Here is a 27,285-nt window from a genome sequence, read left to right as displayed (position 1 = left end):
AAATACATCAACATACACATAACGGGAATACTAGAAGAAAAAATATTTAAAGACGTAATGGCTGTATCAAAATTAACAATTATAGCTACACAAAATAAATGAATCTCACAAACATAATATTGAACAAAGCAATAATAATAATATAATGTGGTCATATGAATTTCAACAGATAAAAGAAAGCTATATTTTAGGGATGCAGGGAAACTGACAAATATCAGAATAGTGAATGCCTTTGGGTGAAAGGGAGAGGGTTATGGGCCAAAAGTGCATTGGTGGTAAAGGGGTATTCTGATGTACCTAAAATGTTCTATTTTTTTTTTCTTTTTAAAGTTTTTTTCAAAGCATTGCCATGACCAAACCCACCTCACTCTCTCAACTAGTTTCATACATATATGCTGGCAGAGCTGGGTTCAAAACCAGGTGTTTTCTAAAGCCAAGGTCCAACCGTGGGAATAGCTGCAGTAACCCGCCCAATGACAACAAGGAAAAGTCTCCCAAACCTCCAGAACCAGTCTACTCTAAAATTCCCACCTCAATCCAATTCCCAATACACACACTGGGCAACATTGGGGGGCGGGGGGGAAATCCTATTATTTTCCCCCACATTCTAGCTCTCCACTTTCTATAACATCTCATCCAACTCAGACCCAAGGCTTGAGAGGTTGATTCATACCTGGAGAAAAATAAAATTAAAATAGTAAGGCAGGTGAGAGAGCCCCTGGGGGAAGCTCTGGAATGACTGTAGAAATTGAAGAAAGAGCAGAGGAAGTGACAACTAGAGATAGGTACAGGCACTCAGCCCAATTGGGATGGTTTCAGGACCCCAGGATCTGCCTGGGGCCAGAAAGTATTCCTTTCCCAGTCTGCTCATATCTAAGAAAGAACTGGTCTCTCTCCTCCACTCAGTCAGTCTCTTCCACTCAGCACTAGTGGCCCCCATGGCCTACAGTGAGAAGTCATAGCATCTTAGCCTGGCATCAAGGTGCCTCATTTTCTGTCTCAAGCAAGTGTCTGCAGCAGTCAGAACAAGAGAGGAACTAGGCCAGTACCCTTAGGGCTGGATTCTAAACTAGTAGGACTCCTGGCATGGGTGGAAGCACACAGCAGTAAAAAAGCAGAGAAGGCCATAGAAGAGGAGGAGAAAGGAGCCCCAAACCAGCAGCCTAGAGCTACACAGAGCCAGCTCCTCCAAGGTGAGTCCAAAGCCTTTTTGGCTCCAGACCTGACATAATCCTCAGCCATCCTAGGGTTCAGGATGGCATTTCCTGCTCCCTCCTCCAAGCAGGATATGGGTGGCTGGCTGGAGGGGAGGAGTCCTGGAGCAGCACTAAAATACAGGCAGATTCCTAGGGTCCTTTCTGTGGTCATCCTGCCTGTAATGAGGACCAGCTCTCCTGCAGAAGATCCTTTCAATCCCATCTGACTCCCCAGGAACTCGGCTTGGAATGTCTGGACCATCTCCGAAGTTCAAGGTGGTCAGCAAGCAAACAACATGAGACCCACACCACTTCCTTGCGACTGTCCTTGTACAGGCACACAGTCAGCTGCCCAAAAGATCTCAAGACGGAGACCCAGTCCTGAGAGAGGTCACAGCTTCGAAAGTCAGTCCTGTGAGTAAGAAGGAAGCCTCAAAGACCAAGCCAGAAAGGCCAAGAAGCAGCAAGATCAAAGTGGCACAGACCAGAGGTGGGTGGTGGGCCAGACAGAGATGCAGGTTGTACCATGCCTGGCAGCTGCTCGTGGGGAGTCAGAGGAGCCTGGGCCACCACAGAGAGCCTCCATAGAGAGATCCCTCCCCCGACCCTCTTGACAAAGGTGCAGGTGGGATCCACGCTCTCCCCCCAAACCCTCAGAGGGGATTCCCATGTGCAGTGAAATGTTCTATTTTTAACCTGGGGGTGGTTACAAAGATGTTTACTTCATAATAAAACTGTACATATTTTACATTTTTTCTGAATATATACTTCTTACTCTTTTCAAAGTCTTAATATTAAGAGATAATAGCTGCAAATTTCCCAGAATGGTTACAAATGACCCACAGACCCAGAAAGCACACATACCCAAGATCAACAAACGTACCAGATACAAGAGAGTAAAAGCGCAGAACACTAAAGGTAACAAGAATCTTAAAAGCAGATAATGAAAAAGGACCCTTCATACAATGGAATGATAATTATTAGAATTATAGTGGACTTCTTAATGGCAACAACTGAAGCCAGAAGGGAATGACATATATTCAAGATACTGAGAGAAAATTACTGTCAACCTATAATTGTGCTCCTAAAAAAGCAGTAACTCTTAATGAGAGCAAAATAATAAAACAGCATTTTTTATGATAACTGAGGTTTTCACATGAACTGGATATTAGATGATATTAAGGAATTATTATTAGTTAAGTATGAGAGAAGTATTGCATTTATTTTTTTAAAAGCTCTTCTACAGGAGAAATATTCTTAAGTAATTACAGACTTCATGATGTGATATTTCAGCAGGAAAGGAAGCACAGAATGGAATGGGAAAGAGAAGAAACTTTCAAAGTGTCCCAAGTGTTTATAACTACAGAAAATGAGGGATGAAAATAATTGGATACTATTTGGTCTATTTTCGTGCATGCTTAGAAATGTCTATAATAAATTTCTTAAATAACTGATAAAATCTAAGGCTAAATTAAAACAAATAAACAAAAATATAGCCTGTTTACCAGTAAAAGACCTACACTAAAGCAATTTGTCAAAATGTTCTTCAGGAAGAAGGAAAATAATCTCAGAAGGACAGTCAGATTAAAGAAGAGATGGTGAGGAAAGAATCTGGTAAAAATGTATGTAAACTGAATCACATATTTCTATGTAAAATAATATAATTTGATGAACAAGGGTAAAATAAAATGTTAAATAATAACAACAGATAAGGTGGGAGAGGAGTGATTTTGAATAAACTGTTATAAGGTCCAACTTTGAGAGCAATATGAATAATTCAATTTCAAGGGTAAGTAACCATATATTCCCTATGATCTACTAATTCCACTTCCCTAAACTGCCTTAGAGAAACAGTTGCACATTTTAAAAATATATTTTTATTGATTTCAGAGAGGAAGGGAAAGGGAGAGAGATATAGAACCATCAATGATGAAAGAGAATTATTAATCGGCTGCCTCCTGCACACCCCCTACTGGGGATTGAGCCCACAGCCAGGCATGTGCCCCAATAGGGAATTGAACTATGAACTCCTGGTTCATAGGTTGACACTCAACCACGGAGCCACACCAGCCAGTTGCACATTTTAATGAGGAGGCATAAACAAACAGTTCCAGCACTGCCTGTAATAGCAAGAAATCAGAAATCTACCATCAATAGGAAATGGCAAAATTATGGTATATCAATAAAACAAAATACTACATAGCAGTTTAAAAGACTAAGATGGACCTGAACATTCAAACATATTGAGTGAAAAAAAACAAATTGCAGATACTGTGTAACAGTTTTTATATTAAAAAGAAACCATATATTTTCTCTATACACAAATATAATTATATATGCAAAACCATAGAAAAAGTTATAAACAAGCTGGTAATAGTGGTTATACTATCTATAAAAACAATGAAGGAAATTGGATGAATTGGAAACCTGAGCTTTGACAATGATTATACACGTTTCTTCTATAACAGAAAATTAATTTTCAAAAATAACTTTTTAAGGATATTAAACTTTGAATCCCCTGAGTGCAAACATTTCATCTTTTGCATCTATTATTTTAGGTGAGTGTATATTGTAAATCATAGGGTCTCACATGGACTGGAGGGGAGGAGGAGTACAAAGACTGATTCAAAGGAAATATACCAAAAGAGCAGTTTTTCACTTAGTAAGACAGCTATGAGTAGTTTTTCCTTTTACTTTCCTCTACTTTCCAATTTTTAGAAAATGAACATTTACATTTGTAATGGGAAAAACTATTTTAAATTAGTTAAAAATAAAGTACAATCGAAAAATAAAAAGAATAAAATAATGAGATGAAAAACCTTTTGAATTATAATTAGAGAATCCACATCAACCTGTTTCCTATTAGTTTGTGCTCTCTCAGAAGAAGGCTAGGAGTTTTAAAAATTAAAGGCTAAGCCTATTAGTGTTATTAATAAGATAAAATCAAATTGTACAAAATCAAAGAAGAGACTAATTAGTGTGTTAATTAGTTCTTTGCCATAGCTGTACAGGTTGTCACAGGAATTGCCCTAGGTGTTTTCAATTCAGGAACAAAACAAAACACACACACAAAAAAACACCTATTTGGGCGGGATGTGCATGAAAGGTATGCCTATTTTAAAGTTTTTAAGGATTCACTTAAAGACCTATTTGAAACAAATGCATCCAGGCATCAAAAGCTAAAACTCTGCCCAGCTGGTGTGGCTCAGTGGTTGAACATCTACCCGTGTACCGAGGGGTCATCAGTTTGATTCCTGGTCAGGGCACATGCCTGGGTTGCGGGCTTTATCTCCAGCAGGGGACATGCTAGAGATAGCCAATCAATGCTGATGTTTCTCATCGATGTTTCTCTCTCTTTCTCCCTTCCCTTCCTCTCTCTCTAAAAATTAATAAAAACCTATTTTTTTAAAAAAGCTAAAACCCTACTAGTCAATCTGGACGTAAAAATTAGTCCTTTTAGAGATGCTTCTGTACATTAATTTATTTATATGGTTATTAGCATGGTTATGTGTGACCTCTTCTTTAGAGATCACCCAGTCATTTAGATTCTAAAACCCCCTAAATTCTGATCCCAGATCACCTGCTGCCAATCAAATGCTCCTCTTCCACCAAGAGATCAGTTCCAATTAATCTATCCCTAAGTTCTTTCATCCTACTTTGGTCTTTCCACTTCACAGCAAACACTGACAAATAAGGAAGACCATCCTTCCAATTTTTTGACTGAGTGGACACACTTCAGAATTCCTTGTTACATTTACAACTAGTTTATTTCCATGAACTAGTCTCAAGCAAAAAATGTTAAGCTAACTGTATTTCTGTGGAAAGTCTCAAGGAAAACGAATGTGTCCAAATGTTTTAAACATAAAACATATTATAACAAAAGACCATTGTTACATGATATTAGCTCAATTACAGCAGTAAAACACATGTCATCACCTACCAAAAAAGAATTCGTTTTAAAAAAGCTTTAAATCTATATAGCAATGCAAACCCATTTGATCAACTCAAAAGTTGTATCTCCAATGTTCTTGTATTATTAATCTTTAAATTGCACATAAGTATACTCTGTACATACTTTAAAATAAAAGCCCATGATTAGCCCTAACCGGTTTGGCTCAGTGGATAGAGCATTGGCCTGCAGAATGAAGGGTCCCAGGTTCGATTCCGGTCAAGGGCATGTACCTTGGCTGCAGGCACATCCCCAGTAGGGGGTGTGCAGGAGGCAGCTAGTCGATGTTTCTCTCTCATCAATGTTTCTAACTCTCTATTCCTCTCCCTTCCTCTCTGTAAAAATCAAATATATATATATATATATATATATATATATATATATATATATACTTTTTTTTTAAAGCACATGATTAATTACAAATGAAGCAATTTAGAAAAAAACATATTCATTGTTAGCAGCCAAAATGGTCCATTTAAATAATTACATATTTCAAATGGTTTCATGGGATTAAACCTATAGGTTGAAAGAAATGATATACACACACATGTACATTCTGAGGAAGTGAATGATATTCTGTTTATCCTTAACTGTGGAATGGAAAATATGTTAACTAAAATAAGAGGCTCTAAACTAGGGGTCAACAAATATTTTTTGTAAAGGGCTATATAATAAATATTTTACACTTCGTGGGCCATACAGACTTGTAATTACTCAACTTTGATGCTGAAATGCAAAAGCACTTATGACAATACATCTTACATTATAATAGACAAATATGCAAATTGACCGCACCTTCGCTATGCCCAAGCCACGCCCACCAACCAAGCCAAATTGCTGGGTGCGGCCGAGCCCAAGGCCGGGAAAGCCGCCCGAGGCTTTCCCGGCCTTGGGCACCAGCGGGGTGCCTGCGCCGATCGCAGGAGACCACTGGGGGTCGGCTCCTGCGATCGGTAGCAGGGACGCTGGGTGCAGCCGAGCCCAAGGCCACCACCCGGGGCCAAGCCCGGACCCTGAAAGAAGGCAGAAGGCGGTGGCCACAGCCAAGGCCTGGGTCCCCGGTGCTGGCAGAAAACTGGTGCAGGCAGCCAGGTGAATGAAGGTCTATTGCATGAATCTTCGTGCAAACGGGCTACTAGTAAATAAATATATGGCTGTGTTCCAATAAAACTTTATTTATATACTTTGAAATTTGAATTTCCTTTTTCTCATATCACAAAATATTCCTCTTCTTTTTATTATGTTTCAAACACTTTAAAATGTAAAATCCATTCTCTTAGACCTCACAAAAGCAGGTAGCAGGAACCCCTGCTCTAAACATAGAAACCTCATAAATTTGAGCATGAGTCTAAGTGTTAGACTTCTTCCAAATCTATTTCTTTTAACCTTCAAGCAGGTTAACTGCTAGCAGGGTCGCCTAAGACCATCGGAAAACACAGATATTTACATTACGATTCATAACAGTAGCAAAATTACAGTTATGAAGTAGCAACGAAAATAATTTTATGGTTGGGAGTCACCACAACATGAGGAACTGTATTAAAGGGTCGCGGAATTAAAAAGGTTTAGAATCAATGCTTTAGAAGAATACTTAGGAAAATACCTTCATGACTTTGGAATAGGGAAAAGATTTCTCACCAGACAAAATACAAGCATAAAATTAAAAATTGGTCAAATGGACTTCATCAAAATTAAAGCCTTTTGCACATTAAAAGACACCATTAATGAAGTAAAATGGCAAGCTAAACATTGCAAGAAAATATTCACAACACATGTATCTGACAAAAAAATTCATATCCAAACTACATAATGAACTCCCACATATCAATAACAGAAGATAATATAATAAACATAGATGGCCAATAAGCACTTAATGCGTTCAACACCACAGGTCATTAGAGAAAAGCAAATTAAAACTACACTGAGCCCTGACCAGTGTGGCTCAGTGGATAGAGCGTCGGCCTGCGGACTGAAGGGTCCCGGGTTCAATTCCGGTCAAGGGCATGTACCTTGGTTGCGGGCACATCCCCTTGGGGGGCGTGCAGGAGGCAGCCGATCAATGTTTCTCTCTCATCGATGTTTCTGACTCTCTCTCCCTCTCCCTTCCTCTCTGTAAAAAATCAATAAAATATATATTTAAAAAAATAAAAAACTACACTGAGACATCACTACATATTCATCAGAATAGCTATAATCAATAAACCTAACAATAACAAGTGTTAGTGAGGACATGAAGTAACTAGAACTGACATATTTTTATTATAGTATAAAATGGGCAACGACTTTTGGAAACTAGCAGTATCTAATAGAGTTAAACACAGATATCCAAAAAACCCAGAAATTCCTCTCATAGGTATATACCCAAGTGAAATAAGTACATATGCCTTCAAAAAGATTTGTATAAAAATGTTCATAGCAGCATCATTCATAATTGCCTCCCCATACTCCTGCAAAAAAGGGAAATGATTCAAGTCCATCAATAGCAGAGTGGATAAATTGTGCTATATTCAAGCAATGGAATACTACTTCACAGCAGAAAAGAAACTAATACAAACAACTATTTTAATAATCTTAAAAATATTATCATTATGTTGAGAGCAAGGAGCCAAACACAAAAGAGTACTTATGATTCCATTATTTAAAGTTTGAGAATAGGCAAAGCTAAGCAAAACGTAGAATGGTTTTCTCCTAGTGGACACATTAGTATTGCTGGAAAGGGGCACAAATGAACTATCTGGAGTGATGGTAATGTTCCATATCTTGATCCAGGTGTTGCAGACAAGTGTGTATACATACGTAAACGATAAATGTTTTATTTTATATCAGTTGTATTCAATAATATATTGTGGAAAGGAAAAGAAGGAAAGGATGATAAGAAATGAAAGGGAAGGAAGAAATGCCATTTTAATTTAAATTTTATGGTCTAAGTCCAAATTCTATCTCTGAAAGTGACACCAACAAATGATTTATGGAAAGGTTTGTTCCCTATGATATATGATACTTCAAATTGTTAGGAATATATTTTAAAATTGTAGTATAATCTTTGAATAGACCACTGAAATGCTGCTATTACATGCTCAGTCTATTGAATGTCTACAGATAATGCATTGAGAGGATTTTGACAGCAGTTCTGTTTTCTTTAATTTGTCCAAAGACTTCTAAGTTTCAAAGGAGTATCCATATTTCTAATACTATTTTAGATCTTAATATATTTATTCTCTTTGTGACTTAAAAATCTATTTCAAGTTTAATTAATTACAAGAAAGCAACAATTAGAAAAAAAGGTCTGCCACCCACAATCCCAAATTCTAATATATAAAATTTTGTGCACCTATACAGAATCAACTACATATTGTGTGTGTGTGTGTGTGTGTGTTTTAAAAAGGGCCCAGCTGGTGTGACTCAGTGGTTGAGCACCGGCCCATGAACCAAGCGGTCACCTTTAAATATAATGAAGATGGTATTTAAAAGTAACTGTCTTTTCTTACCAACTTGGGATTTTAGTAAAAGATTTTTTAAGAGCTTCAGCAAATCTTAAGATTTAAACAATAAGGATAAGACCAGTGATATTTCAAAGAATTTTTAAAAGAAAGAATATCTGTCTTATCAGTATATTCACTTTATATTTTATGTTCCTTTGTAAAAAAACAATTGCTAAGCAAATAATGCTTGAAAAGGGATAAAGAAAAATGTTTTTTAAAAATTAAAAATAAATTCTGCAGGTGTAGGTTGGAAAATTAATGAAGAGAATTTCATAACTAAAACTACCAGCTTTGGTAGAGTCTGGGATGCTTCTAAAATCTACTGTTTTTGGTTCATTTGGTTTCTAGTTCCTGGTATTGGAACATCAGAACCAGCATAGAAAGTTACAAAATATAATTAACCTTTTCAAGTTTGACCCTATCTCCCTTGGTCCAATCTCCCTATTTTGGTCTAATATTATAGGTCTACTTTACAGTCCTCAGATCTGTGCTCACAGAAAAAGGAGAAGGGGGAAGAAGGAAAAGAGAGACAGAATAAGAAAAGACTGGATAATTATCCACTACATGTCATTAAAACAAAGACTTAAAACTTTCTCACAAGAAACTTCACTCTGACCCTTTTGCAAAGTACTTTGGGCCAACAGATCTGGCAGATTTTCTTACTAATGAAGACCTTCAAACATGCAAATATTGAGCACATTCTCTATTTCAATTAGACTCAATATTAAAAAGGGTTAGAAAATAAGGTATGTATAGCAGAAGATCTAGGTTACAGCTCCAATTCTTACAATTACTTGTTTTGAGAAGTTGGACAAGTTATTGACTTTCTATGGACCTAAGGCTTCTTTGTTAAATGAAAAGGTTTTATTAGATAAATCTCTAATGTCTCTCCTGACTCAAAAATTCTAAAAATGCAAAGTGAGTACATTAAACCTTCTTTGGTTAAGCACGAAGTATTTCAAAGAGATTAAATATGAGAGCAAACGATAAGAATAAAATAAAATGTTACTCAGGAAACATGTGATGATAACACTTTCTAATTCCAAAATTTAAGGAAACTGTTAAGATTTAATAAAGCTGAATGTTTTGATATCTAACTCTTAATTTTAGTGTTATAAATTAACTAGAGGCCTGATGCACGAAATTCGTGCAAGGGCCTTGGCCCCGGCCCCCGCCAGCCATCACCACCACGGCCGGGGGCCTCTGCCACCACTGCATCGGCCCCTGCCCGCTGCGGCTTTGTCTGGAAGGAAGGACATCCAGAAGGATGTCTGGTCTAATTAGCATATTACGCTTGTATTATATAGACTAGAGGCCCGGTGCACGAAATTCGTGCACTGGGGGTGGGGGTGGGGGGGTGTGCCCCTCAGCCCAATCTGCACCCTCTTCAATCTGGGACCCCTCAGGGGATGTCCAACTTCCAGCAGTCGGACATCCCTCTCACAATCCGGAACCGCTGGCTCCTAACCACTCACCTGCCTGCCTGCGTGATTGTCCCTAACCCCACTGCCTGCCTGCCTGCTCGCCCCTACCTTGATCTCCTGCCAGCCTGATTGCCCCTACCTTGTCCTCCCCTATCAGCCTGATCACCCCAAACTGCCTGTGCCTTGGCCCCCAGTCTGGCCTCCCTCTGGAGGCACCACCCCCATAACCCCAATGCTGCTGCCACTGCAGCTGGTTATGGCTGCCTGAGCCTTGGCCTTTGTAGCCACTGCGGCTTTGTCTGGAAAGATGTCCGGAAGACAACCACTCCTATTAGCATATTATCCTTTTATTAGTATAGATTTGGGGACCATTAAAACCACGCAGAACTTGAAGAAAACACATGGCCCTGGTCAGTTTGGCTTAATGGAGAGAGCATCGGCCTGTGGACTGAAGAGTCCAGGTTTGATTCTGATCAGGGGCACACATGCCTGGGTTTCGGGCTCAATCCCCAGTTGGGGGCCTGTGGGCGGCAGCTGATCAGCGATTCTTTTTTTTTTTTTTTTTAATATATTTTATTGATTTTTCACAGAGAGGAAGGGAGAGGGATAGAGAGCTAGAAACATCGATGAGAGAGAAACATCGACCAGCTGCTTCCTGCACACCCCCCACCAGGATATGTGCCAGCAACCAATGTACATGCCCTTAACCGGAATCGAACCTGGGACCTTCCAGTCCGCAGACCGACGCTCTATCCACTGAGCCAAACCGGTTTCGGCTGATCAGTGATTCTTATCATTGATGTTTCTATCTCTCTCTCCCTCTCCCTTTCTGACATTTTAAAAATATATATTTTTTAAAGAAAACACATGAGCTTCACTTTGCGCTTTGTCATCTTACAATATCCTTTGTGCAGTGTTTTAACTTCCCTCAACTTTCCTTTACCCACCTTTAAAGTGCAATCTATTTTGGGGAAGATGATCAGGAAAGTGATTCCAATGGGTAGAAGTTTTTTTTGGAGGGGATGGGTCATGAAGATATTTAAAAATTGAGCATGGTGATGGTTGTACCACTCTGAATTTACTTTAAAAAACCAGTTCATTGTACACTTTAGGTGACATGTACAGTATATGGATATTTCTCAACAAAGCTGTTCTTTTATTTCTTTTTAAATAAAGACCAGTCTTATAATCAATTGCAGATGTTTACAGAGGCCCCTCAAGATTTGCTCACCATGTCCCAAATCACGGCTGTGATTCCCAGTTGCCTCCAGTCCTGGTGGATCTGGATGGTGTGGTTTGCAAAGGAGAAGGTGGCAAGAGGCTTATGGAATTTCGGCAACCCCATTCCCCCGGCCTCCTCATAGGGCACCAGGGCCATTCCCACTGTGCCAGCTCTGCTCCCTTTAACCTGTTGGGCAAAAGAATCCTGCGTGCTCTGGCCAGAAAGTGCATTCTTTCTTAGGTGGCCCGGATGCTTTTTTTAAGGTCGTTTTATGGATTCAAAAGAATAAACAGAGATGTGGAAAGCTTTTGTCAAAATCCTTTTACATGGTTCTTCCAGTGTCATGGGAAATGAGATGTGGCTCTGAATTCATCCCAAAGTGTGTCTTTGGGCAAAAGCACCCAGAACGGCACAACTCCTGCAGAATGCCCCACACACTTTGCTGTCAGGACTCAGGGGGGCTTGAGGGTGAGCGAGGCGGCAGTGCCAGCACAGGACCTGGGAGAAGGTAGCGCTTTCTACACTGCCCAGGCCACGTGGACTACAGCAGTACCCGCCCAGGTGGGCAGGGTGTTTCTGCTGTTTTGTTTTGGTCTGGCCTCCACCCCGTCAGCCACAGACCTGTGCCTGCACTGAGACTGAATGCTTTGATGGCCCTACTTTTTGGTGGACAGTGGATGCACTCCCAGAGACTGGCAGTTAGACTCTGGTGGCTTCTGAGTCCCTTGTGGGGAGAGTCCGGCCCTAGGTCAAGAACAGACTCAGGCATCCTCGGCCAGGAGGCCTCCTTGGGCTAGGGGCCGCCACAGTTTGAAGGCTGGCCATGACCCCAATCCTGGCAGGGGTCTCCTCTGGGGTGCTGGCAGGCCTGGGCTAGGGCTGCGGGAGGTTTAGAGGCTGGTCACGCCCCCGATCCTGGTGGGGATCTCCTCTGGGGGGCTGGCAGGCCTGGGTTAGGGTCACTGGCGGTTTGGAGGCCGGTCACGCCCCCGATCCTGGTGGGGGTCTTCTCTGGGGTGCTGGCAGGCCTAGGCTAATGGCCACCCTTGTTTAGAGACTGGTCACGCCCCCGATCCTGGTGGGGGTCTCCTCTGGGGTGCTGGCAGGCCTGGGCTCTGGCGCCGCAAAGGGAGAGGTTCCTGAATCTGCTTCCCACACACCTAGGCTAGGATACATCTTGTAGGAGGCGGCTTTAATGCCCGGGGTCGGTGACCAGGTCCTCCGGAGCCTCGCTTTCTGGGCTGCAGTCCCACGTCTCCCAGTGCCCCAGCCTCGGATGCGCCCATGCAGTTGCCCCCACCACCAGCCACCTCAGCGCAGGCCACAGCAGCTGAAGCCAGCCTCTTGGAAGCCAGGCCACCACACCCACCACCTCTAGTAGCTCTCTGCTGCTTGCTCTCTGTGCCCTGTCCACTGGGGTGGGGGAGTGCTCCCAGCCCAGAGGCCCTCCCTCCCTCCGCAGCCTGGCTTGGGAAGCTGGCCTCATGCTGGGGCTACTATGCCAGCATGCCCACTCAGCTACTATGGGTGCGACTCAGGCCCCACGGAGGCCAACCTGGAGAACGTGGACCCCAGCTCTGCATCCGGCTGCTTCAGATGGCCTCGGTGGTCAACTACCACCTGCTCCTTCCACTGGCCCCATTGATCCCTCTCAGCACCAGCCATTTAGGCGAGGGTGGCGATTGCCCAGGGACATCACCCCTGGAGCAGCTGGCTGGGCCCGGCCACGCCCCCCGGGTCGCGATGGGTCCCGGTACCCCAGGGAGGCTGCTGGCCGTGCCCGGCCACACCCCCCCCACCCACGGGTCGCATTGGGTCCCGGGACCCCCGGGAGGCTGCTGGCCGTGCCCGGCCACCTCCCCCACACCCACGGGTCGCGATGGGTCCCGGGACCCCCGGGAGACTGCTGGTCGTGCCCGGCCACGCCCCCCCGGGTCGCGATGGGTCCCGGGACCCCCGGGAGGCTGCTGGCCGTGGCCGGCCACGCCCCCCGGGTCGCCATTGAACCTGGGATCCCCGGGAGGCTGCTGGCCGTGCCCGGCCACGCCCCCCCGGGTCGCGATGGGTCCCGGGACCCCCGGGAGGCTGCTGGCCGTGCCCGGCCATGCCCCCCCGGGTCGCGATGGGTCCCGACACCCCAGGGAGGCTGCTGGCCGTGCCCGGCCAAGCCCCCCCGGGTCGCGATGGGTCCCGGGACCCCGCGGAGGCTGCTGGCCGTGCCCGGCCACGCCCCCCGGGTCGCCATTGAACCTGGGACCCCCGGGAGGCTGCTGGCCGTGCCCGGCCACGCCCACCCGGGTCTCGATGGGTCCCGGGACCCCCATGAGGCTGCTTGCCGTGCCCGGCCATGCCCCCCCGCGTCGCGATGGGTCCCGGGACCCCCGGGAGGCTGCTGGCCGTGCCCGGCCACGCCCACCCGGGTCACGATGGGTCCCGGGACCCCCGGGAGGCTGCTGGCCGTGCCCGGCCACGCCCACCCAGTCGCGATGGGTCCCGGGACCCCCGGGAGGCTGCTGGCCGTGCCCGGCCACGCCCACCCGGGTCGCGATGGGTCCCGGGACCCCGCGGAGGCTGCTGGCCGTGCCCGGCCACGCCCACCCGGGTCGCGATGGGTCCCGGGACCCCGCGGAGGCTGCTGGCCGTGCCCGGCCACGCCCCCCGGGTCGCCATTGAACCTGGGACCCCCGGGAGGCTGCTGGCCCTGCCCGGCCACGCCCCCCCGGGTCGCGATGGGTCCCGGGACCCCCGGGAGGCTGCTGGCCGTGCCCGGCCACGCCCCCCCGGGTCGCGATGGGTCCCGGGACCCCCGGGAGGCTGCTGGCCGTGCCCGGCCACGCCCCCCGGGTCGCCATTGAACCTGGGACCCCCGGGAGGCTGCTGGCTGTGCATACCACGCCCCTCTAGGGTTGCCATCACTCACCAGGACCCCCGGAACTAAGAGGATTTGGCGCCGCCATCTTGGTTTTCTCAATGGCCAGTTAGGCCACCCGGAGTCCCGCCCCCAGCCTCTGGCAGGCCCAATCATGGGCATAGCGGAGGTGCGGTCAATTTGCATGTTTCTCTATTATAATGTAGGATAGCTAGAAAAATCTAAAGAGAAGTTACTGCATCTAGAGGCCCAAGGCTTCAGAAGCCTGGTGACAGGACTGGCATGGATCCTTGAAACAGAGGGTCCGTCAGCAAATGCCCAGGGAGTGGGCCATTCAAAACATTGGACAAAAGCCCAAAGAGCCAAACTGTCATAATTGGAGAACCCAGACAGATTGGGCACTCTGAAGGTGGCTGCCCAACACTCCTGTGTCCCCCAGTGAGCAGCTCTTTGTGGGTCATTACCCATCCCAACCCCGGCTCCCCACTAATCTCCCTATGCTGGTTGTGGATGTCCAACTCCTCTCTTTCCTGAGTAACCCCCTAAAACCAGTGATGGTGAACCTATCACACGCGTGTCAGCACTGACACGCGTAGCCATTTCTGATGACACGCGGCTGCTAAGGCAGCCGCATGCCGAGGATGAAACATTTGCTGCTCCTGAGGATGAAACATTTGCGACTAGAGTCTTGGAGACTCTAACTCCAAGACTCTAGTCGCAAATGTTTCATCCTCCCCTATTAGACACTCTGTGCTGGAGGTCTGTAGGCCAAAGCAACAGAAGTCCGGCACAGAGCGTCTAGTTCTGGGACTTCCGGTTAAGCTGGGATCTTTGCCCTCACTTCCGCCAGCAGAGCAGGGAGCAGCAGAACACAGCGGGGGACGCATCTCCGGGGGCCCTGCCATTACCAGTAACCAAATAACAGTTAACCACAGCAACCATTATCTACTGTTCTGGGGTGTCATGGATTTCTAATCCATCATTACTGAGATAAGTGAGGGGGAGGCTGGGAGAGGCGAGGGTTTGTGGCGGGCTCTGGGTGCCATTTCCCGCCATTAGAAATAGCGGCAGCCATTTTAATTCACATAAGGAACACCATCTTGCTCCATAGTGCAGACTCCATTTCACCACTATTACTGTTGTGCATCCTTATTAACCCCTATTTCTGCTTATTAACCCTGTCCTTTCCTAAAAGACAGTTATATGCACCATTTTGTGGTTAGTTAGGCTAGTTAACCCCTAATTGCCTGCAGGCCTAACAAGCTATCTATAATTCTATCTTCTGTCACTGCCCCCCTGATGGAGAACCCAAAAAATAAAAAACTAAGGTTAAGTAAAGGAAGTGGTAGTAGCAGTGGCCGACCCTTTCAAGAGACATGGACGGAGATGTATGGCTTTATAGAAAAAAATGGCAGATCATTTTGCGTTCTATGTGCTGAAACGGTAGTAAGCAGAACGTAGAATATAAATAGACATTTTGAAACTAATCATTCCCAGCTCTTGGAAAAAAGTGAGGATGAAAGGAAGGAATACATTTCCAGGCAGCTACACCTTTATAAGAGCCAATCTAATTCCATCCTTAAATTTATGAAAGGCTCTACAAATTTAACATCTGCAAGTTTGAGCATTGCTCACTCTATAGCTCAGCATGGAAAAGTGCTCACTGAGGGAGAATTTATTAAAGAAACTCTACTAAGATGTACACCAGTTCTATTTCATGATATGCAGAATAAAGATGCAATTATTGAGAGAATATCTGAGTTACCACTCAGTAGAAATATCATAAAAGACCGAATAATGAGACTGAACACAAACGTACAACATCAATTAAAGAAAGACATAAGGAAGTGTAAATATTTTCCGATTTCTCTTGATGAAACTACTGATGTCACATCACATGCTCAGTTGGCCATTATTGGTCGATATTCTGATGGTCTCACAATGAGAGAAGAGTTGATAAAGTTAGTATCAGTGTCAACAAGTAAATCAGGAAGCGAAATATGTAAGGTTGTTATACAAACGTTTCGTGACCTAAGCATTGATATCTCTAAAGTTGTGTCAGTGACGACAGATGGGGCACCAAATATGGTGGGGAAAAAAGTCAGATTTGTCAAATTGTTTACAGAAGCTATTGGACATCCGATTGTGCCTTTTCATTGTATTATCCATCAGGAGGCTTTATGTGCCAAGGCAGGATTCACCGACTTAAACGACTTAATGTCAGTTGTTACAAAAATAGTTAATTTAATAGCTGCTCGCCCCCTTCACAAGTGAGAATTTTCGGCACTTTTACTGGAGGTTGATTCCACCTGCAGTGGACTGCTGATGTACAATAATGTAAGATGGCTGAGCCGAGGCAACGTTCTTGAGCGCTTTGTGGAGTGCTTTGAAGAAATTAAGGTATTTCTTGACGATAAGGATCTGGGAAACTTTCCTCAGCTTAATGATGATAAGTGGGTCAACACCCTGATGTTTTCTACAGATCTCTCTGTTCATATTAATGAACTGAACTTAAAGTTACAAGGTTTTGGCAAAAGTATTGACGTTATGTTTGGATACATAAAAGCTTTTGAAAGTAAAGTTAAAATTTTCAAGCGAGATGTAGAAACTAAAACTTATAAGTATTTTCCTCGAGTAACAAAGTATTTTGAGAAGGCCAGTGCAGCTGTACAAAATGAAATGGAACTCTTGCATATGAAGTACCAGCATGTTTTAGACTCGTTACTTGACCAGTTAGTTTAGTGATAGATTTAGTCAATTTAGAAGTCTAGAACAGACCATGAAAATAATTAAGTATCCTGATGTAATAGTCTACAGTAGTTTGGAATTAAATGGTTTCCAATGGATGCAAATTGATGATTTGGAGATGCAACTTGCAGAATTTCAAGACAGTATCTGGGCTCAGGTGTTTGTCGACTTGAGGTCAAAGCTTGAGAATCTAGAAAGGTGCCGCTTGGAGAATCAAGAGGAGTGCCACTACAAACAGGAAATTTGGAGTGCCTGGAACCAACTATCAGATACTTTTAGCACCCTGAAAAATATAGCAATGGCTTTACTCACAATTTTTCCCTCTACATACTTTTGTGAGGCCTTATTCTCAGCGTTAAATAATATCAAAACCAACAAAAGAAACAGATTGACAGATGAAGTTAGTAGCGCTTGCTTGGGCCTGAAGTGTACAAAATACCAACCTTCGATTGAAGATTTAGCCAATGAAATTCAGCAACAAAAAAGTCACTAATAGGCAGGTTAGTTAAAGAATTCCCCCTCCCCCTCACTTATCTTAGTTCACGGCACCCCACACAAGCTAAATAATATCAAGACCAACAAAAGAAACCGACTGACGGGTGAACAAAGAAGTCACTAAGCAGGTAAGTTAAATATTTAGTTTTTGGTTTATTAAATACAATTATATATAACAATTATACATTTATGTTATTTAAATTATAAATATCGCGAAATAATGTTTTTTCCTCAAAGTGACACACTACCCAAGTTATGCTCAGTTTTTTGGCGAAGTTTGACACACCAAGCTCAAAAGGTTGCCCATCACTGCCCTAAACATTCTTTAGCAGGATGCCCTCCCTCAGGTTGTCCTTCCTTTTGACATTACCTGAAGACACACACCGCCGCCGCCCGCCCCCCCCCGCGCCCCCCCGCCCCCCCCCCCCCCCCCGGCATGGAACACCCAGTGTCACTCTGCCTCTATCCCAGCCCATCGCATAGCTGCCCTGTTCAACTCCACTCAACCCCTTTACCATGCCGTCTCAGGTAAAACCCATCATCTGGATTTTACTATACTGTATATCTAAGCTTCAATGCTTGCAATCCCAATAAAGTATTCAAATGGGAAAAAAAGGGGGTCCCGGATTGGAGAGGGTGCAGGCTGGGCTGAGCGGGAACCCCCCCCACCCCCCCCGCCATGCACGAATTTCGTGCACCAGGCCTCTAGTAAATAAATAAAACCAGATGAAAAATTCAGAAAGCTTCCTAAAACTCACCTGAGGAAAACTAAGGGAGAGAAGGATAGAAACATCAGTTTTTAAGAAGTGTGTGCCCTGATTAGTTTGGCTCAGTGAATAGAGCATCAGCCTGCAGACTGGGGAAACCCAGGTTCGGTTTCGGTCAAGGGCACATGCCCGGGTTGTGGGCTCTATACCCAATCAGGGGTGTGCGGGAGGCAGCCAATCAATGATTCTCTCTCATCATTGATGTTTCTGTCTCTCTCTCCCTCTCCCTTCCTCTCTGAAATCAATAAAAATATATATTTTTTAAAAGTGTGTATATTTGGCCCTAGTGGGTGTGGCTCAGTTGATTGGAGCATTATCCCATGAACCAAAAAGGGTTACAGGTTCAATTCCCAGTCAGGGCACATACCCAGGTTTTGGGTTTAATCCCCAGTGAGGGCGTGTAAAGGATGCAGCCCATCGATGTTTCTCTCTCACCCTTCCTCTCTCTGTAAAGTGAATTTTTAAAAAATTATTTTTTAAAGTGTGTATATTTATGTGCATGTACAAAATCTCAGAAGTACTCTGTATATAGGCCATAATGACCAGAGCAGTTAGTTCACTAAGTAATCCAAATGGCAGTGGGATTCAAGCAAGAGGGACTTTTGCTTTATTTATAGTTTGAATTTTTCCAAAAATGCATTACTTATATAACTAAAGGTAAATTTAAAAAAATGTTAAGAACAAATTTAAATATATATATGTGTGTGTGTATATATGTATGTATGTATGTATGTATGTATGTATATACACTTAAAAATAAGCTCTATTTACTGTAATACAAAGACCATTGGTTGGGGCAGGTTTATATACTATATTTAAGTATCTGGAAAAAGAAATTAATGACAAGAAATAAATTCAATTTAAAAAACAACAACAACCTAATAGATTACATATTTAGGCCAAACTCTTACTCCTCCTTTAAACATATTTCCATTTCTAAGACTGAGTCTTTCAATTTTTAGTAATTTTTTAAAAATAGAGAGAGGAAGGGAAAGGGAGAGAAGGATAGAAACATCAATGATGAGAGAAAATCATTGACTGGCTGCCTCCTGCACGCCCCCTACTGGGGATCGAGCCCACAACCTGTGCATGTGCCCTGACCGAAATAGAACCTTGAGCTCCTGGTTCATGGGTTGATGCTCAACCATTGAGCTACATTAGCTAGGCAGTAAAGCTTATTTTATTTTTTGCCATCTGTGAATTTTCCAGGGAACTGAAGTTCATCACTTTGAAACAATCAATCCTATTAGGCACCTACTATGTGTCAGATATAGTAGTAGGCATAGTACTAGTCATTGATGATACTGATGATGATGATAATGACTAGTCATTGATGATATTGCTGCTGCTGTTGCTCCTGTTGTTTGATGTTTGGGGAAGAAAAATTAATGACTAATAAAATTTATAAACTCAATGACCTTTGCTCTATTTACACAGGCAAATTTCAGGTTCTTCCAGATTTAAAAATAAATCAGCTATGTTCTAAACATAGCTGTGCAAACTACTGTGCAACTCTGCCTACTCCATACTGCCACAACTTTCCCCATCATCAATGTGAGTCAACATTTTTTTTAGTTGTAAAAATGCTGGAAAGTTTGAATGTCAAAGAAAAATATAGGTAAGGACAGTATCAAAGACAAAAATATATATAAAAATTCTGGTGCCTTAACTGAATCATGCAGCACACTTTTTCTCATTTCCTTTACATATTTTAAAATCATTTGTTTGCTTAGAAAAATAAAATAGTTACAGATTACTTGATGTGTATACATTAAGATTACATTTTGCATACTTAATTTATAGATTGAAAGAAAAGGAATAATATATTTTCCCCATTCTCGAGCAAACCAGAGAGAACTCTACTAGAAATTTTTCCTCAAATTTTATTTATCTCTTCTTTCCCTGAACTTTGGTTTATAATAAACATTGGTGTATTTTCTACTTACTCCTTGTAGCAAAGTAGTATGTAGTTCACTGTATATCACAATCACTTAAAACCCCATGCCTTACTCCTAATATCACACCTTTTTCACCTTTTTTAAATTTACCTTCCACCCAGAGAAGGGCAATGAGAAAGAAACAAGAACATAGGACCAAAGCCTGAGTAATTACAACCTTGTAGAAAGACAGCAGGGAAGGAAAAGGATGCATAAGACCTCAAAAAACACTTGAAAGATAGGAGAAAAAGAGTGTATTCTGGCAGAAGGATAAACTGAATGTTTGCAAAAGGAAGAGAAGGAGGTTTCAAGAATGACTCCCAGGGATGCCCAAGAACATTCATTCATTCATTCATCAAAATGCCTAAGAACATTCATTCATTCATCAAAATACGTACTGAGTATCTAATATGTACAAGCCACTTTTCTAGGTATGGGGATCACTTGAATAAACATACCCGGAGTTCAGAGACAAAATGTAAATTTTTAACTGAGACACATTTTGTATTTAAAGCTTTGAAACTGCATGATACTGCCTAGCCTTTCTCATTTATGTGACTCAAAATATTCTCCTTTTGTTAAAGCTAGTTTGGGTCAAGTTGAATGATCATAAGCAGCTTTATTCATAATAGCCAAAATGAAAACAACCAAAATGTCCATCATCATGTGAATGGATAAATAAAACATGGTATATTCATTCAATGGAATAATTCAATACTACTCAGCAATAAAAAGGAACTGCTGATAGATATAACATGGACAAATCTCAGAAGCATTATGCTAAGTACAAGAAACCAGTCACAAAATTATTCCATTTATGTAAAACTAGAGGCCTGGTGCATGAATTCATGCACCAGTGGGGTCCCTCGGCTTGGCCTGTGGGATCGGGCCGAAACCGGCTCTCCGACATCCCCCGAGAGGTCCCAGATTGCGAGAGGAAGCAGGCCAGGCCGAGGGACCCCCACTGGTGCAAAACTGGGGCCAGGGAGGGACGCGGGAGATTGGCCAGCCAGGGAGGGATTGCAAGAGGACTCCAGGGCTTGTCCAGCCCATCTCGCTCAGTCCTGATAGGCCAGACCCCAGCAGCAAGTTAACCTACCAGTCGGAACATCTGCCCCCTGGTGGTCAGTGCACATCATAATAACTGGTCCACCAATCAACTGTCTCCCCCTGGTGATCAGTGCATGTCATAGCAAACGGTTGAGCAGCCTTAGCATATCATTAGAATATTACACTTTGATTGGTGGACCAGACAACTGAACACTTAGCATATTAGGCTTTTATTATATAGGACTAGAGACCCGGTGCACGAAATTCATGCACGGGGAGGGGGGGGTCCCTCAGCCCAGCCTGCACCCTCTCCAATCCAGGACCCCTTGGGGGATGTCTGACTGCCTCTCACAATCCCCTATCGGCCTGATCACCCCTAATTGCTTCCCTGCTGGCCTGATCACCCCTAACCGCCTCTGCCTCGTCCCACACCCAGGAACCAGGATTTCCTCCTCTGGCCAGTCTCAGGCACCCGGGACCCAGGCAGGGGACCATGGGCAGGTGGCTTTGCCTAGGCCACAGCCATAGGCGCCCAGGACGGTGGAGCGGGCGGGTTGTCCCTCTCCCAGGCCACAGCCCCAGCTGCTGGCAACCAGGACCACAGGGCAGGCGACTTGTCCCTCTCCCAGGCTGCAGGCGCAGTCACTGGCACCCAGGACCATGGGGCGTGCTGCTTGTCCCTCTCCAGGGCCACAGGCACAGCCGCTGGCGCCCAGGTCCGTGGGGCAGGCGATTTGTCCCTCTCCCAGGCCACAGCCTGGCTGGTCCCCATTCCTCTCTAGCGAGCTCATTTGTGCCTGGCTGGTCCCCATTCCTCTCTCTCCAGTGTTGAGTGTTGGAGCCTTGTGGCATGACGGCGTGAGGGTATTACAACCATTTGCAATTAGCTCTTTATTATATAGAATAATTTTGTCACTCACCTAGACTATATGTTAGGGCCTTAAAGGCAGTGTCCCTATACCTAGCAGAGTTAGAAGGCACACTTAACTAGCCAAACAAGATCTTGCTACATATTGTATTAAATGTTCCTCACTACAAGCAGGTCATAGCAGTAAGCATCTCACAGTACTTAAGCAACCTTTCCAAACTAGCCCTAAAACATGATTGGCACCAAAAGAAATTAAAGAGAGAAAAAAAAACTTTTTTAAGTATGCACCTCGCATGTTATAAAAAATTCTAAACAAAATAAAAGTTAAAAATCTTTTAGCCTGGTTGGTGTGGCTAAGTGGTTGAGTGTCCACCCATGAACCAGGAGGTCACTTTGACTGCCAGTCAGAGCACATGCCCAGATTTCAGGTTCGATCTCCAGTAGGAGGCAGCAGAAGCAGCCAATCAACAATTCTCTCTCTTCATTGATGTTTCTATCTCTCTCTCCCTCTCCCTGAAATCAATAAAAACATATTTTTTAAAAAATCTTTTTTCATATGTTGTAGCAATATCTTTACAGACACAGCTCCTAGGGCAATGGAGACTAAGGAGAAAATAAACAAATGGGACTACATCAAAATAAAAAGCTTCTGCACAGCAAAAGAAACCATCAACAAAACAATAAGAAAGCCCACTGCATGGGAGAACATATTTGCCAATGATATTTCCGATAAGGGTTTAATCTTCAAAATTTACAGAGAACTCATACAACTTAACAAAAGGAAGATAAACGATCCAATCAAAAAATAGGCAAAGGATCTAAATAAACACTTTTCAAAAGAGGACATACAGAAGGTCCAGAGACCTATGAAAACATGCTCAAAGTCACTAATCATCAGAGATATGCAAATCAAAACAACAATGGGATACCATCTCACACCTGTCAGAAGGCTATCATCAACAAATCAACAAAGGACAAGTGCTGGTGAGGATGTGGAGAAAAAGGAACCTTCGTGCACTGCTGGTGGGAATGCAGACTGGTGCACAGCCACTGTGGAAAACAGTATGGAGTTTCCTCAAAAAATTAAAAAAGGAACTACCATTTGACCCAGTAATCCCACTTCTAGGAATTTATCCCAAGAAACCAGAAACACCAATCAAAAGGATATATGCACCCCTATGTTCATAGCAGCACAATTTACAATAGCTAAGATTTGGAAACAGCCTAAGTGCCCATCAGCAGAAGAGTGGATTAAAAAACTTTGGTACATCTACACAATGGAATACTATGCTGCTATAAAAAAGAAGGAACTTTTGCCATTTGCAACAGCATGGATGGAACTGGAGAGCATTATGCTAAGTGAAATAAGCCAGTTGGAGAAAGATAAATATCACATGATCTCACTCATATGTGGGATATAATGATCAACATAATTTGATGAACAAGAATAGATCCAGAGACAAATGGCAGGTGAGGGGGGATTAGAGAGCAACCAAAGGACTTGTATGCATGCATATTAGCATAACCAATGGACACAGACACTGGGGCGGTGGACGCTTGCCCGGGGTGGGAATGGTTGGGGGGTGGGGGAGGGTCAATTGGGGATAAAGGAGACTTATGTAAAACTTCAGACATTAAAAAAAAAGGAAATAAAATCTTTTAAAAGATGCAATTACAGTTTCTTATTGACATGCTTAAAAAAGAGTGATGAACCTGCCTTACAACCATGTTTTAATAAAATTATTGACTTGGAGGTTTGAATAAGAGTCATAAAAGTGTCATAAGTGGAAAAGTACATAAAAATATTCACTTAACCTATTAAAGTGTTCTTTGTCTTCTAACAAATGAACTGGTGAAATGCTTAATTTAAAAGATTATTTTAAAAGATTTCTAAATTTATCATAGTTAAATTGCTTACAGCTTTAAAACTATATTTAAAAACAGTAAGGCCACATGGTGTGGCTCAGTGGCTGAGCATAGACCTATGAACCAGGAGGTCATGGTTCGATTCACCATTGTGGCGGTTGCGGGCTCAGCCCCCAGTAGGGGGTGTTCAGGAGGCAGCCAATCAATGATTCTCTCTCACCATTGATGTTTCTCTCTGTCTCTGTCTCTGTCTCTGTCTCTGTCTCTGTCTCTCACACACACACACACACACACACACACACACACACACACCCTTCCTCTCTGAAATCAATAAAAATATATTTAATAAAGAAAAAGAGACAGTAAGGCCCTGACTGTTTTGGCTCAGTGGACAGAGTGTCACCCTGCGGTCTGAAGGGTCCCAGGTTCGATTCCGCTCAAGGGCATGTACCTTGGTTGCGGGCACATCCCCAGTAGGGGGTGTTTCTCTCTCATCGATGTTTCTAACTCTCTATCCCTCTCCCTTCCTCTCTGTAAAAAATCAATAAAAAACATATATTTAAAAAAAACAAACAGTAAGGTAAAGTTGGGCTACACTACTATTTTTGGCTGACTAAAATATAAAGAGAAACTATTAAAACATGACAAAAATAGTTTTTATTCATTCCCCTGCAAAATATATTGTGGCATTACTAACTTGGCAAAGAAATAAACAGTGAGTTTTTGAATTGACTGAACTCAGCAGACACACAGAGAGATTTAAGCACAGTGACTGTCAAACTGCAGGATTAAAGTAGCATATTATTCTATTCAGAGGCTAGGGGGACATAAAACAAAAGAACTCCTCTGTTATAAGAGTACAATAGTACTTATGACTTTTCTTCCAGGAATACTCTTATTTCATCATGCTAATAACCAATCTTAATTATTAAATAGGTTTTGATTCAAAGCATTAATGTAGTGAATAGAAAGTAGCATAATCAAACGTTCTGGTTAAGAGTTAACATTTTCCAACCCTGCTGCTGATTTGTTGTTCCTATTACATTTCTATACAAAGAAAATGAAAATGTAAATTAAAGCAACTCAAGAGACAATTTTACTCCTAGCTAACTAAGTAAACATTTAAAAGTAGTGATAACTAACTCGAAAGAAAATATATTGAAAACTGAGTTGCTTATACTGTGCTGATGGCACTATAAATTGGTTCAATTCTTTTGAAAATCTATACTAGGCAAAATTCATAATGATGGTACTATCCTCTGCTCCAATAATTTCATGATTAGAAATACAGCTTAAGCAAATAATTTAAGTAAAAGCAATGTAAGGTATTTCGACTTGTCTGCCTAGCACTTGAGAGTACAGTTAATACAATTTATCAGTCAATTTAAACAAGCTGAGGTCTGGTTTAAATCAGTATGAAGATCTATATTACGACACCCAAATTGCCTTGCTGTACTACACAGGTATTACCAAAGACAACTACAGAACAAAATTTTACCAAAGATATGGATAAGTCACTTGCAAACAGAATACTTCATTTTAAAATCATATCACTGGAACTGGAAGCCTCCAAAATAAAGGAGACCAACCAGTACTTTTAGGGTGAAGGCAATTGAAAAGCAAAAGAATTGAAAGAAGAATTCTGAGACTCACTGAATGTGACATTAGTGTTAGCAGTCTTATAATATCAAAGAGAAATGCTTACAATTTTCTCACAGATTAGCTAAAAAATGAAACATCAATCTTTTTTCCAACCTATAATATAAATGCACAGTTAATTAACAAAATTGGCAGACCAAGACTAAAACTGCACAAAATATGCTGCTGTCTAAAAACTGATGAGTCAACTTTTCAAAATAAGATTTCAGGGTGCAATATGTAGACAAACTGAATTTGGTAGAAGTTCACAAATAAAAACTAATAAATACCAAAGCTATAATCTGTAAACTTAATTAAAAACAAAATCTAATCAAATTAAATGTTCATTCTAGATGTAAAAGGAAAAGAATCGGTCTTAGTAAAAATAATGAGTAAAAATACTGGAAAAAGAAAGTCTGAAAAAGTTTAATGTTATGATGTGGATAACTAACCAATAAACTTAAGTGATGTAGTGTAATTTTCCACAGAAGATAATCTGATTAAAATTCATTAATGTTGGCATGACTGATTAAAATGCTTGTATTCCTAATACCCTTAGAGCAGGGGTGGAGAGCCTTTCTTCTGTCATAGGGTCATTTGGATATTTAGAACATCATTCTTTGGCCATACAAAATTATCAACTTAAAAACTAACCTGCTATATTTGGTCAAACATTTAATTAACTCACCCTTAATGCCTTGGCAGGGCCAGACCAAATGATTTTGAGGGCCTTATACAGTCCATGGGCAGAATATGCCCCACCCCTGCCTTAAAATGATAAATACCTCTGCTGGATCAAAATCACACTCAGTTATAAAGGTAAACTAGCCCAGCCATTGTGGCTCAGTGGCTGAACCTCAACTTATGAACCAGGAGGTCACGGTTCAATTCCCGGTCAGAGCACATGCCCAGGTTTTGGGCTCCATGCCAAGTAGGAGGCATGCAGAAGGCAGCCGATCAATGATTCTCATCATTGATGTTCCTATCTCTCCCTCGCCCTTCCTCTCTAAAATCAATTTTTTTAAAAAAAAGGATAAACTACTGTCCTGGCCAGTGTTGCTCGCTCAGTGGTTAGAATATCGGCCTGCATGCCAAAGGGTCAAAGGTTCAATTCCTGGCCAAGGGCACGTTACCTGCGTTATAGGGTGTGGGAGGCAACCAGTCAATGTGCCTCTCTCACATTGATGTCTGTCTTTCTCTCTTTCCCCCACCACTTCCACTCTCTCTTTTTTTTTAAATATATTTTATTGATTTTTTACAGAGAGGAAGGGAGAGGGATAGAGAGCTAGAAACATCAATGAGAGAGAAACATTGACCAGCAGCCTCCTGCACACCCCCCACCGGGGATGTGCCCGCAACCAAGGTACATGCCCCTGACCGGAATCGAACCTGGGACCTTTCAGTCCACAGACCGACGCTCCATCCACTGAGCCAAACCGGTTTCGGCTACTCTCTTTAAAAATAAAAAATTAATGGTAAAAATGTCCTCAAGTGAAGATTAACAACAAAAGGCAAACTATTGCTCTATGTGGAATTGTAGATCATCAAAAATTGAGAAATATTCAGATGTCCAATGGGGGAAAGTTTTCCTACCCAAGGAGGCCCAACACCTTATCACCTTCAACCCACCAGGAAGTTTTGAGAGTGACAGATATGAACCCATAAAGAAAAAGGAGACTTTAGCCCTAGCCGGCTTGGCTCAGTGGATAGAGTGTCGGCCTGTGAACTGAAGGGTCCCAGGTTCGATTCCGGCAAAGGGCACATGCCTGGGTTG

General features: G+C 42.8%; 1 protein-coding gene and 1 pseudogene across 1 annotated transcript in view; both read right to left on the bottom strand.

Moving 5' to 3' along the window:
* Positions 1-27,285, bottom strand: part of CNOT4 (CCR4-NOT transcription complex subunit 4) — a 157,201-nt gene that overhangs the window by 90,510 nt on the left and 39,406 nt on the right. The gene's annotated exons all lie outside the window — the stretch shown is intronic.
* On the bottom strand, positions 29-6,754 carry LOC103294166 (insulin-like growth factor-binding protein 3 receptor; annotated as a pseudogene).

The sequence above is a fragment of the Eptesicus fuscus genome, chromosome 14, assembly GCF_027574615.1.
Source record: "Eptesicus fuscus isolate TK198812 chromosome 14, DD_ASM_mEF_20220401, whole genome shotgun sequence".
Taxonomy (NCBI): domain Eukaryota; kingdom Metazoa; phylum Chordata; class Mammalia; order Chiroptera; family Vespertilionidae; genus Eptesicus; species Eptesicus fuscus.
This window is presented reverse-complemented; position numbering and strand designations above follow the sequence as displayed.